The sequence below is a fragment of the Helicoverpa zea genome, chromosome 4 (assembly GCF_022581195.2).
Source record: "Helicoverpa zea isolate HzStark_Cry1AcR chromosome 4, ilHelZeax1.1, whole genome shotgun sequence".
NCBI classification, from domain to species: Eukaryota; Metazoa; Arthropoda; class Insecta; order Lepidoptera; family Noctuidae; genus Helicoverpa; species Helicoverpa zea.
The window spans coordinates 12,019,057-12,032,187 of NC_061455.1; positions in this window are offsets into that span (position 1 = coordinate 12,019,057).

A 13,131-nucleotide genomic window follows, 5' to 3' on the forward strand; every position below is an offset into this window, starting at 1 on the left:
GCAAAGATGCTACGTAAAATTTTGTATTAAGAAAATATGGGAGAAATGAATATCAAACATATTTTGTGGATAAATGCTATAAACCTTGTTCTGAAGATAAAACTTAGAGGCTTGTCATGACATGGCCTATACGAACTGTAATGGATTCGCAATGGACTGACATGGGTTCATGATGACGACTAACTTTTTTTGGAAATACAAAAAGGGCCATTCTCATGCTTTATTTAGCAATTCAGCTCAATCTTGCTCATAGCATTTATTATAAAATTAGCTTAATTAATTACTACTGAAATATCTGTCGAATATTTGGATAAAAAAATCCAGTAACGTAAACAGAGGAACTTCAGCCAAGTATACAAAAACACAGTATTGTGCCAACTAAGATCGCTGACTTAACAAGGTGTAGGTACACTTGGCTAGATCTCGTATTTGCGTGTCTCCGGTAAGGTAGAATTGGGAGTCTTTAAAAAATATCCTTAGGTCTAATGTCGAAGCTATATACATATGGGGCAAAAACAGCTGGATTTGTGACCGGTACTAGACGTTTTAGGAACTGTGATCCCCTTTTTTTTAACTACGTCAAAAATCATCCCGCAGCCCCGAAATGTGGTACCTTCAAAATTAATTTTCGGTTTTCAGGATTTTAGGGCTGAAACCCGAGAAGCTTAAGACTGTGAGTTGCTAGTTCCGAAAAATCCCGATTGTATGACTGTTTTCATCATAGGTTAAAGCCTTATTTTGCTTTTACTCAGATCCCAAAGCCTTATACAATACTCACTAATGAGAGTAAATAAGACTATCGAGACTTATTACCAGCTTACATAAATTCTAGTGATTATCTCTGAAATAACGCAGATCTTTATGTCGTATGATTGTGTGTAAAAGCATAAAGAATTTGTAATCTGAATAAACTAGTCATTTTTATAGAAAATTTAGTTGAAATAATGATAAGAGATTATGTAGTGTACCGGCACAAATAAATTATTGAGAAGATTTTATGAACCAAAAAAATGGTGTAATTGTTGTATTGCATAGGTATGTGAGTGTGTAAACAGCTGAACGGATTTAGATGAATCAAATGGTCATATAGGCTTTATATCTGGGTGCAATAAGTAGGGCATCGGATGAAACCTCCCCCAGGAAGCAGGTGAAACTTCTGGTGAAAGCTAGTGTACAATAAATATAAGTGTTTAATAATTCTTTCTTTAAATAATTATCCTATGTTAATGTCTAAATGAAGAAACATGACATAAAATCTCAGGTAATTCTTATCGACGAGGCCACGTTTTCAGCTAATTTACCATCCGACTCTTGATCCGAACAAATGGGCTTCTCAGTACAACTCCTACTGTGACACGTTCCTGTGACTTTGCTATAATCATTTGCGTAGGCGCTACGTAATTTTTTACCTCCCGTGTTGTGACTCGTAAGCTTTTGTACGCTTTATTGTAGAAAATTAATCTTTCTGAAGTATTTTGTAGAAGAAGCCTCGAGTTGATTAATGTTATGTGATGGCTTAATTTCATGAGGAAGATCACCTTTACACGCGCAAAATGTGTACTGTAATTGGAGTTTTATAAGCCAGTTGCATATAAACTTTTTGGCTGCCTTTTGAATATCATCGACATTTTAAAATAAAAAATCGGTAAAAAAACTTTTAAGTTAAACGGTTTTATCTTATGTGCACTGAAAACTAGAAAATAAAAAAAAACTTGTTACTTACCTTAAACCTACGTAGGTGGTCCCGGTCATATTAGACTAAAATAAAAACGTGGGGCCTATTACCTAACTATTGCTGTAACACTTTCTTCTAGAGGTATAATAGGTGTGGATTGCATCGACTTACTATAATCGTAACTGGAGATTTTGACAATCAATAATCAGCCGTAGCGGCTTCACCAGCGAACGCCGAGCTCACGATCTACCAAAGTATAAAGATATGCTTTCAGGTAGGATTTCAGAGGGCCCCACGTTTTTATTTTAGTCTAATATGACCGGGACCACCTACGTAGGTTTAAGGTAAGTAAGTTTTTTTTTTCTAGTTTTCAGTGCACATAAGATAAAACCGTTTAACTTAAAAGTTTTTTTACCGATTTTTTATTTCCTAGTTTTTAGTATTTAATGAAAATACCGAATATTCCTCATTCTATATATGGGTCAGCAACGGTGAGGGAGTGCCAAACTCTTACTGACTAAAAAACCGTTGTTTCGTCGTAGGCCTTTTATATACCAAGACCACGGTAACTCTTTCGAACAATCCCCCAGCCCAGGCAGGCCTTGGCCTTGTTGGGCCCCGCTGGGGTTGCTGACAGTATTCTACTTGACTAGCCCTTTCATTTGGTACCCATATTGAGGGGGTTGTGGAAAAAATATGTAATCCGCCATTTTGTACCGGCGGCCATCTTGGATTTACAATGTTATTGATATTACTATATTGTATTGTCATCGGAATTCAAGGTGTGTACCAAATTTCAGATCAATCTGACAACAGGAAGATACTTAAATTTGAATTACTAAATTTGACCCAAGAAAGAATAAAACAAACAGGGTGAGCTAAATAAAACCGTTTAATAATAATAACAAAATTTATAATGTTAGCACCTCTCAATAAAATGACAATTGATAAAACAATGACAATGATATAAAATGACAATAAAATGATTAAGACAATTTTTTTAACGTCTCCAAATAAATTGGTTAACATACATTTACTAGACAAGTTAATCCAAGCTTCCCCTAAATCTAAAACCAGTATCTCAGCGTATCAAAGCTAACCTTTGAGCTAGGACTGCACTGAACGGACTGAGCCGAGTTCAAACGCAGCACAGGAGCATTTCGGGCCATTAACCGTGTCTGAAACGGGACATATCGATTGGCGGCGCATAAAATATGTCCCTCCGACCACGTAAATAAGCCCAGCCGATATAAAGTATGCGCTGTTAGAGAATGCATTGCGAAATTGCATGAGCGTTGCAATTTTGAATGTGTTTACATGACTTTTAGGCCTGTTGCTGGTGAGGGCACTCGATTCTTAAGCTATGGAAAACCTCTTTAGGAAAACACTCTAAACATTTCTATGTTGTAAACATAGGAAAGCAAACTTAGCGAAGAAGGATTTTAGCATACAGCCAAGCGTTCCTTTTCTTTCGAAACTTAGGTACTCTTGCTGAGTAAAGCTGTTCTTGGAAATTTCCGAATCTTTCATATTCACAAACGATGAAGAGCATCATATTCACGACACATTTACGAGCTAATATTCTTGCATTATAAAATACCTATAAAGCAGTTCTTATAACACAGCTGCTACCCTCTCATTTTATTAAGCTCTTATTGTCTTTAATAAAAATTTGGGAGATGTAGTATAAAGTGAGGTATAAGTCAGCGGAAAAATGATAAAGACAGTAAATCAGAGGCAACTCGGTCGAAGGAAGTGTTTATAAGAATTTATGCATATTTAAACGACGCCTTTCAACGTCTGGTTGTATTAAGTACGCCATTATGCGTTGTATTTTACGTAAAGGACGTGATTCTATGTGACGCCTGCGCTTTTTATCTTAGCAAGACTCAAGTGAGTTACGCAAATGTGGAAATACATCGGGAGAAAAACTTTACATTTCGACTGCGTTTTGCACTGTTGTTAAAAGCATAACTAACTAGACATAAGACAAAATACGAGTACCTACCAGGAATTTTCTGCTTAAATTTTACATTGATGCAAACAACGGCACTTAATTTAAATGGCTCGCAAAAACTCAACTACTCTCTTTCGTTAAAACGTACTGAAAGTGATAAAGTAACTTGCATATAGAACCTATAATAATAAACACACACCCTAAAATTCATTCCAGCACATGCATAACAAACAAAAACACATAAAAAGCATATTGCTATGCAAATGACAACCACAGGTGTATCATCTCCCAATCTCGCAAACGTCATAAACTATGCCATCTCCCACACATAAGACTGTTCTATATATCTCTCGTATATCTTGCGTCTCTATAAAAAGTGACAGTTGGCAATTTAAATAATATATACCGTTCCGTTTATGTTTCAAATCCGAGCTTACGGTTTTGTAGTGCTGAGAATACGCACAGAGCGGCGATAAAATTTATTGTCACCCGTACGACATCTGGTGCCTTCCCCCTTGTTGTGGTTTAAAGAGTAAGCGACAAGCGTCTTAATGTAGCTTAGTTATAAATCGTCGGGAAAGTACCCTTCTACTATCCATTTCAGGTATTTATTTACTTTTGAATAACATAGAGCGTATCTTAATACAATGGAGCAATGTACCAAAAGCGTGTTTGTTGCACATTTGTACCTCTTGCCACATTTTTATCCTACATTGAACACGTTTGCTTTTACCTTATTCATAAGTTTATGTCAAATTTATTTTGCCTGTAATCTAAGATAAACAACTATTCATCCACAAAGTTATATTATTTACCATCGCATATTAATTCGCAGTCCTGGGACAAACATCGCAACTCCCAAAAGGTCGTGCTTGCACATAATCGCTACCGCTTATGCCTCGCCCCACTCAAGGGGAAGACGAACGCAAACTGTTTCCTGAACGTACTCAACATTCTGAAGAATAAAACCTTCACAATCTCGTTGTGTACAAGTAAATTCAGTTAAAAAGTTACCCTCAACTACATGTAGGTACATATATAGGAGACTTGGCTCTCAGTAGGCTTTTTGGGAAATGGCTTTTAACTTCTTTAAAGGCTGGTTCAGATTTTAGGATTTTACTGCATTTTATGGGATATAAATATTTTAAAATATTATTTCTACCTGTATCATCATTATTGTTGAGCATGAGAGTCGAGAGAAGGTTTCGATTCCCGTTGACCTTATAGCAGTTATAGTAGTTTAGGTGCGTACCTTCATATTTGTATGCGTTTGAAATATCACTGAATTCGTAAAATACAAAAAAGTATAGGTTCTCTTTCTTCAAAAAACCACATCAAATAGACAATAAAGTCGTCCTTGCATCTAAAATCTTAAAGAAACAAAGTCTCTTTCAAAATGTTGGAATAAAAATTTTTATGTTTGAATACCATAAGCCTTGCTGTAAGGAGATAAGGAAAAAATATTATTTATTTCAATACGCTTTGCATTTTAATTGAATTTCTTTTTAGTGACGTTAAAGGGGCAAATATTCAAATGCTGCAAATGCAAATAACGTAAAAATAAAAATTGATTATAAAAGACATTTTGGTTTTCATAGGGATAATCAAGATTTAATTTGGTTTAAGTTTGGTTTGATTTGGTTTGGTTTAGTTTGGTTTGGTGGTTTAAGATTTGATTTGGGATTTTAAAATGTTGTTGTTTTTAATTAATTGCAGGGATTCATGAAAATAATTAGTGTAGACGAATATTAATATGATAAAAAAAATAATAGTTTAAAAAAAACTAAAAAACACGCTTTTTATAGAAAACCGAACTAAAAAATAGCAAATAAATTTTAATGAATTTAAATTAAGAAAATAGTGTTCAAAATTTCAATGAATATAAATTAATAATAGTGTGAATACAAAAAAAATATTTAAAAAAGCGTGGGGTGCTTTTTAAGGTCATATCGAAATGAAAATCACTCTACTCATATCTGTCAATAAAATATTTATAACTATTGACACCATGCACCCCACGCTTTTTTAAATATTTTTTTTTGTATTCACACTATTATTAATTTATATTCATTGAAATTTTGAACACTATTTTCTTAATTTAAATTCATTAAAATTTATTTGCTATTTTTTAGTTCGGTTTTCTATAAAAAGCGTGTTTTTTAGTTTTTTTTAAACTATTATTTATTTTCTACTTTTTAGTTTGGATTATTTATAATAGCTTTTTAATTTTAAACTATTGCACGACTCGTGATGCGAAGCATCAGAGAGTGCTTTACGATCGAAAAAAATTTTTCGCCTTATTTTGGCAACTATTTTTAGTATTATAGCCTTGTTAGTTAAAGGAATCAAGATATTTTGCATTTTCTGTTTTTTAGTTTGTTTTGTTTTTTTAAAGTAGATTTAGTTTTTTTTTAAACTATTATTTGTTTTGTAGAATTAAAATTCTCTTTAGTATACAAAAATTTGACAATATTAGAGAAAACGGCTAAAGATAATTATTGGAAATAAAAATTAACAACGAGTCCTGCCTTATCGACTGTTGTTTCCTAGCTAAGCTACTAGGTGATCTGCTGACCTACTAGTACACAAGATGGGGTGATGATAAATAAAACCTCCTCTGTGCACTGTTCTAAGCTGGTATATTAAAGTCTTACAAAAAAAAACATTTTGTCTTGCTTGTAACGAAACCGTAGCGCGCATTTAAACGCGACAACGCCATCTATCGAGCGAGTAGGAAGCATTCAAATGTTAGTCGCAAACATACCGCCCACCAAGGACGTTACTGAAGGAACATCCTTGGTGGGCGAAAATGAACTAAGGATGAACTATACTTAAAAACATTTGAACTACATAATTTGCACTTGTACTGTATACATTAAATTCGAACAAAATTTACACATTATGACTCATATACAATGAATATATACATAATAAATATAACAATTTGACCTTATACTAACAAAGTTTAAATATGAATAACAATATTATCTTAAAATAATTAACATAGATATGGAAAGACAATTTAACAATATTGTGATTTTGTACATTTGATCTAAAAGTAAAGTAGTAAATATTTGTTGTATACTTACTTGATTTTAAACATATGTAAAGTGTAAATTTCTTCTAAAATAACATGCGTAAAACATAAAGCTTATTCAACTACGGGTAAAATACATATTTTGGATGTTGGTCTCTTGATGGTTGAGGATTTGGTGCGTAACGTGACGACACGGGTGATATTACGAATAGTTGTCACTATCCATACAAGTGGGAAGTTCTCATCAATACAAAGAATATAAGTCCAAACGAGGTATTTTACATATTCAGTTTATTTGTTTATTTACTCAGTTGTCGAGTTCCCTCGACTTTCTCTGGTCTCCATCATCAGGTCAGCTCCCAACCTTCACTGTTGCATAGGTTTTGTCAATACAAATAATTTAAACCCAAACACGAGGTTTACATATTCAGTTGTCGAGTTCCCTCGACTTTCTCTGGTCTCCATCATCAGGTCAGCTCCAAACCTTCACTGTTGCAAAGGTCTTGTCAATACAAAGAATTTAAGCCCAAACACGAGGTAGTTTACATATTCAGTTGTCGAGTTCCCTGGACCCTCTCTGGTCTCCATCATCAGGTCAGCTCCAAATCTTCACAGTTGAATAGTGCTTTTAGGCGTACACCTGAGTGTCAAGTTTTTACCCTATGTATGCCTACAACTTTCGAAGGTTGCCCTCGATTTCTCAGGGTTTCCATCATCAGATCCTGACCTGATGACTATGGGACCAACTGGCAGCTATTCCGAGTCGAACAAAAAAAGAATCACGTAGATCGGTCTATAAACCTCGGAGTAATCGATGTGTATGTGTAACCTCCTCCTTTTTGGGAAGTCGGTTAAAAATGGAATAATTTTATCAAATTAGTGTATTGTCATCGGTCCTCAATAAATCTACAAAGTTTGAACGAAATCTGTCCGTTTAAAGTGGGTCAAAATCGCGCCCAAAGAAGTCGGTTACAAACCTACAAACATACAAACATACAAACATACAGGTGAAGCTAATAAAAAGCGTGTAATAAACTACGTTGCTTACTATTAAAATTGCCTCTCTCTATATAGAAAAACTTTGCTAATTCAACTCCAATTATTGAGTTTCATAAAATGTTTTGTATATTCTACATAATATTCAACAACCTCTGCATTTCCTAACCAAATAATCAAATCTCATGACGATTCGCTACTGCCCTGCATTCATCCCAAACTCAAAATTCATTTGTCCAAACTGCAGCGCCCCTTCACTTAAAATTAAAGCTAATTAACTTTTTAACTTTGCCACCCCTGGTGGCCGCTGGCGTATAATTAAAACGAAACAAAAGTCAACTTTATACCACCCTAAGGAGTTGCCTACTGCCTACGTAGGCGTAGGAACAGCTAGGAGTTTTTTACGCGCTCCCCGAGAACTGGGCCGCGTAATTAATTAGAGAAATTAGCGTTAACGTAACGTTGTAATGAAAGGGACAGTGGTTATGAATGTTGAAATGATTGTATTTGACAGTTTAGAAATGTTTCTTGCAAAAAAATATCCGATGATGATGGTGACAAAGTATCTTTGTCCATGGTTATAGTAGTTTGTCCTGTTTTCATTCAAAAAAAAACTATTCTTTCTTCGCTAACACAAAACAATATCTCAGATCATAATGACAAAATAAAAATAATAACATGTTTTCCTTTTAATTAAATTATTTAAATTTGCATCAAACTAGACTTTCACTACCATTTTTCATCAACTTCGGAATTCAATGCTTCATTCAGGCTCAATTTGATAAAAACAAACAAAAACAAAACAATACACACTATAATCCATAATCGAAACCGAACCATCTGCTACCAAAACTGAAATCCGCGGTACTTACATCTAAGGGCATCTACGAGTTTCCCTTTAAAATTGGCCTCGGCACGTGACAAGAAAGCGAGATCTCGATGTCCATTATTTTAATAGTTTCCCTTGCTTTGTCTTACCCCTGCTATAAAATTAAGGAGCGGAAAACTCCTGTATCGGTTCTAAGGTCGTAAGTCTTGATTCGGTTTACGTGCTTCTGATTTTGTCGAGATCTTTAATGAATGTCTGTGACGCTCGTGCGTGGTAAAACATTTATGGTACACATAGACAATATTGTAAATCTATGTAATATAATTAAACAAAAAACAGTAGCACCGTTGTTAATTGACTTCGTGACAGTGAACTGAATTTTGGTACAAAGGTATTGAGTATACTGTCTCCCTAAGAGAGGAAATTTTTCCAGGTTGCGGAAAATGGTTCTCCCGGAACGTGGGTGAAAACCTAGTATGAGAAGTAGATATATGTAGGTAGCAATCCCTCAAAACCTTACTCAACCGTGATAAAGGTCTGTTTTAGCAAGAAATCACTCCATAAAATGCAGACGTGAAAAATATGCATTTCAACTCAAACTCAATTTTTTTTATTTCAAATAGTAATTTAATTCAACTTTTACTATCCTGTCAATATGAACGTATTTTTGATTCCGATCATATTATTTACCTACATGAATATACTTCATGCTGTATTTTGACTGAAACTCTGTCCTATTTACATTGTAGATACGGTACTGAAATTACTAAATATCCTGCCTCGAAAATATAATATTTACATGTATTTGTGCTGCAAAGAGCACGTTCATTTATATTTGCAATTTACAGCATAAAACAAATAGTACGTTATGTAGGTATTCAGACCAAATATTATTTGTATGTCTCTAACCGACCACGGGACTACAGAGTCCCGGATTTTTGGAAGGCGAACGTGGGGCTGAAGCCAACACGCTGAAGCCCTTTTGAGACAACTTTAATGAAATGGTAACACAAAACCGACGATTATCCCTGTATACACTATAGAAATGTACCCAAGGACAATCCCCGGTTCTGTGCTAAACTATTGCTAACTATGGATGAAAACTACTTAGGCTATTGTGATGGGATGCTAATGGACTAGGAATGGGGAAACTACGGGAACTATGGCACCTGCCGATGACAATGTATTAAATACATGTTAAAATGGCAGGTGGAGACTCGCCAACTCACTTACTGGGCCCCGGGAATCAGTCACTGAAAAGCAACAAGAGGGCAACAGGGACATGAGCGGCTGAGAAGGGTGAGGATACCTCGGCGGACTTTAAACGCAGATCACGCGCTCCCTGTGGGTCCAGCATCACCGGCCCACTCGCCACTTACCACGAGGCACCTACCCTCCGAGCAGGACTAACCTTGCTCTAGCGACTCCACTCTGACCGGCCGATGAAGGCAAGCCAAGAGGCGGGAGACCTATCCCCCGTCATGCTTCACTCCGGCAAGCCGGAGGTGGGGGACAGTATACTCTCCCTGGAGCACTCGGATATATAGCCCCGCGGGGTCGCTACTCCCCGTCATCCGCCTCAGATGCCCTGCGGGGCACTCAGATGCCCTGCGGGGCAAAGACCAAATATTATTATGTATCTACAATAATTAATGTACTGAAATTAACTTGATTATTTACCTATTTATCTATGGACGCTTGACATTTATCTACATAATATATTTTTTAATTAGAATAAGATTATTTTACAGTACGTTTTTTTTTCTGAAATATGCGTATTTGTCAAATGTCATCTAATAAAGTATGTGTATCTGAAAGTTTTGTTATTTTCTTTTCTCTCTATTGTCATGACGTGAAGCACAGGTTAAAGAAAAATATATGGAAATAATATAGCTCATATATTATGTCAAACACACATTTTACATAGTATTATTGATACCTAGTCTACAATCTACTGCCTACAACAGCCCAATATTTACACGCTGGTACAGTCACTGGCAGCAATAATCGAACCGCTCGCAGTTTAGATAAGGAGCTCGACTGAAGCACTTGAGCACTTCATTGTACACAGTGCATTAGCTTTGAGCGTATTAGCATAGTAGATAAGCTCTGCTAGATTGTACTTACAACGTGTCGACTGTTGCCGTGGATAACGTGGTGCCAATTTATAATTACTAGGTAGAGTGGTAGTTGATTTTGAATCGTATGTTGATTTAATTAAAGTCGTAAATCCGCATTAAAAATGAATAGATAGTGTAGTTTTCACTTGAACCCACTGGCAAAAATTATGTCTATTGTCCTGTTATTCTGTAGTACACAGAATCCCTGATCATAAAATTTCACGAAACAGGTGCTTTATCCGAAAAAAACATTTATTTTCCTTATTACGAAAACCAATTTATCAGGGTATTACCATTTCAAATGACTCGTTTAATATTTTTCTCCAAAATAATCCTTTCAGCTTCGAGGCAAACGAGAAAAAAAGATAAATCCACGTCGCAGGAACGGGGCAAAATCGATATACGCAAATCAGTGATAACAGGGGCCTCTAAACTTTTACCGTTTATTTCCCGAGTCGGGTCTCCCCGCGTCTTATCGCCTCCGATCTACAAATCCAATTTCCTAAAATAGGGATCGATCCGACAAATCATCTGGCCAACTCTATTATCCCCCATTCAGAAGGGATATCGCACGATGACTTGCTTAGCCGAAAACGTTAGTGGACACTAACGCGGAAAAAATATCGAGTTACGATTCGATACTATCGGGACGTAATCTATAAGTGAATATCCTCGCAAATTGGACTTTGCACGTAATTTTATCTGGCCATTTTACGGGTGTAACGGGTCACATTTACCCTATTATAAACTCGCATCAAAACGTATCTTATTAATTTTTATTAATGCTCGCGCGTATACGCTGTGACACATGAGGCGTACAATTTATATTCATAACAATACCCCTGCAATCCTTAGTAATTATAAACATCATTACAGTTAGAATAACAGCCGAGTGACGAGTGGGAGCGGCAGGCAGAGGTCATAAAGTGCCTCCGAGAGCGGCCCACCGCTGGGAATCTATGAGATCGGGCTAAGGTATGAGGGTGAAGCGTTAAAGTTAGAATTTTGCTGGCTTTGCAACTGATGACAGAAATTATACTAACATAATCCCAGGCTTAGATAGGTAACTGGAATGTGTTTATACCTCACTACATATGTGCAGAAAATTACGATACTCATCCTGTGAAAAACTAGCAACTATTGCGAAGTTTAGGAATTAGAAATCATGACTACGTCCAGAAATTGCGTTTGTGTAGTAACGCTACCAAAATATTAGGTATATTATATCAATCTGTTTGTTTTCTGACTTCTTATTTCACCTCCACTACATACTACATCGCCTATTCAAATCGCTTGCACGCCACAATTCATTTGCACCACACAACAATATTTGCATGTCGTACCTACAATAGCGACCCTTCTGAACCGGTTGAACCTTAGCCAAATGGCACCGTACCTGGATTTGGTACACAACCAGAATAGCAAGACCCTTACCCATACGGCACTGTTCACTATATAGTTTGAAGTCATTGACTCCGTGTATGTAAGAAGAGGTCAAGATAAGCTGGTTAGTAGGACATCATCATAATCTCTGTAGATTCGGGTCGCAATGCTGATGTTAGGGTCGCATAAGAAAGTGTAAGCGATTTTTGGTGTCGTTTAGTTACAATTTTAATGGTGTACCGTCCTGCTGGGGTAGAAAGGATTTATTTCCATTAGAATCAACAGTTTTGGGACTAATGTAATAATATTTGTTGCAAATTTTTAGCTCACACTCGCAACTGTAAAGTAAAAAGATCAGAAATAATTTCACTGATACATTAATTTATTACTTTTGTTGAAATCAAAACAAATCTAGAGATGAGGTTGTCAATACCATAGCCAATATTTATCCTATATACAATGGTCAGTATTATTCATTAATACTACGACATCACTAACCTAGAACAAACAAATCTACAAAGTTTTATCACTACGAACTATCACAAAACTCGGGTCCTGCAGAAAATCTCATCTAAAACGGAAAAATCTAACAATTCCAGTGTATAAAACTAAAAATAACGTAACATATCGCTTCTATTTGTAACTGCTGCGAGCCAAATGATAAATATAGAACAGGACCATCACTATTGATCCAGAGGATTCCCGGAGTAATAATAGAGAACATTATGCCCCATCCCTATTCTGGTCTCCACTACGAATATTATTTCAATTCAGTATAAAGATTTCACTAACATAAATACAAAGTTGGGCTATACGTCTAGTAGGCCTACCAGCCGTTTGTAGGTAGCTGTACGACTATGATTGTCTGAGACTGGAATCACCATCCCCGTTAAAAAGAAGAATCAATTTTTGATGAAATGTTTGAATTGATGACAGCTTGAATTTAGGGCAACGAAAAATATGACTTTTTCATCCGGATGACACTGTGTATATGCACTTGAAACTCAAGTTCTTTTCGAATAAGCAGAAATCACAGAACGCCACATGTTTCGGTCCTAACGTGTTCCTTTGCTTAAATATATTGGCATAATAAATATTTTGACTTAAATCGATCATAATATTTTGATTGACCTA